The sequence below is a fragment of the Mandrillus leucophaeus genome, unplaced genomic scaffold, assembly GCF_000951045.1.
Source record: "Mandrillus leucophaeus isolate KB7577 unplaced genomic scaffold, Mleu.le_1.0 Scaffold802, whole genome shotgun sequence".
In the NCBI taxonomy this organism is placed as follows: domain Eukaryota; kingdom Metazoa; phylum Chordata; class Mammalia; order Primates; family Cercopithecidae; genus Mandrillus; species Mandrillus leucophaeus.
The window spans coordinates 647,893-649,602 of NW_012108720.1; positions in this window are offsets into that span (position 1 = coordinate 647,893).

Sequence of the window (1,710 nt, forward strand, 5' to 3'; positions counted from 1 at the left end):
AAGACAGGTTTAAGGGGAGCAGAGTGGAGATGCATTCATGTTTTGACCTATTAGTGTCCAAGAAAATGTTCCACCATTAATAAGAAATAAATGTGTAAAGTCAAGGGCAAGAACTTTTAAGGATCCATCAGTGCTCAGCCAGATTGTTTTGCCTATCTCCTCTTTCCCCTTTTGTTGTTCTTTCACATTTGGCCCCCTGCTATTTGGAACATTTCTCAATGCCTGGATGCACTGGCTGCTCACCATTTATCTCCTCCTTCTGATTTCTCTCTATTGTGACAACAAGATTCATGAAATTATACCTCTTAATTGTTTACGTCTGCATGGTGCTGAACCTTTGCTAATAAAAAATATGCATTTCTGCTGATCTTTAGCAAAAGATAAAAGCAAAATCATAGCAAAACCAAACAAAAACAGAACAAATAAGCATGCAGCCTAGAGGAAAAGAGAAACTGGAAGCAAGAGAAACCAGGAAGCCATGCAGTCATCAACCTAATGGAAACCAAGCAGAAACTGCCACAGAAACAATACGGTCTACATTTGTCTCCGTGGATCTTGTCTCAGGTTCTGCCAGTGAAAACCTGAGAGTAGGTCTTTTACAATTACCTACATGGTCTGTGGTCAACATATTAAATTGGATTAAACAAACAACTCTTGAGTAAGGGAGAACAGAAAGCTTTGGTTTTCTGGACTGGATAAGTAGAAGTTCCTTAATGGTATGAAGAGAGGTCACAGCTGAGTTACTCAAAGTAGAAACACGGAGCCATTGTTTTGAAAGTTATATTAAATAATACAAGTTTAGGATGCTTATGAATAAGTCTATTATATCATATACCTTCAATCTCATTAGTTGTCAGCTAATGGCATTAACAGAAAGAAAAGTTTCTATTTTTAATTCTCTCAATCTATAAGGATTTGAGTAAAATTACTTCCTGGCAAGTCTCTTGTTGAAAATCATAGTTAGCAAACAGATTTAAGATCAACTTATTTTCTTCAATTAATGTGATTTATTTCAATATCAGTTTTGAGACATCACCTTCTTTTTTTTTTTTTTCCCCCAAATGTGCTATAATTCTGAACTAAGTATGTGCCTTTTAGGTTTCTTTCTGGTGTCCTGCCAATTGCTTGTTGACCTTCTACTTCTGTCTTCCACAACCATCTCTACACGTCATTCTCCTGATCTTATTCTATGTACCTTTATAGCAAGCATATCTACAAGTCATGTTACCAACAGGTCCAAACTTCTGAATTCACACCTCGCACCCTCTTTATTTTTAGCTATTAACTGCTCAAGAATAGGACTCTTGTCTTTAATCATGTCACCATTCTCGCCATCATAATAACTCCGCTTTAGAAACTCAGGGCAGATACCACTGCCACTGAGGTGGCCTCTCTGACCTCTTTTCTTCTCTAGTTGAGTTAGTTAGGAACTCTTATCACACCTGGTAATCCTTTCTCTCATTGAGTACAGAAGCTGTGTCATTCTCTCTCTCTCTCTTTTTTTTTTTATCTTTAGAGATTTGCATTGTTTTCAACACACAATGGATTCCCCAGTTAAGACCTGTGGAGTGAAAAAACAAAGGAACTACTTATTCGTATCTGTTAAAAAAATGTGTGCTTCTGCATATTCTCACTCATAGGTGGGAAATGAACGATGAGATCACTTGGACACAGGAAGGGGAACATCACACACGGGGGCCTATTGTGGGG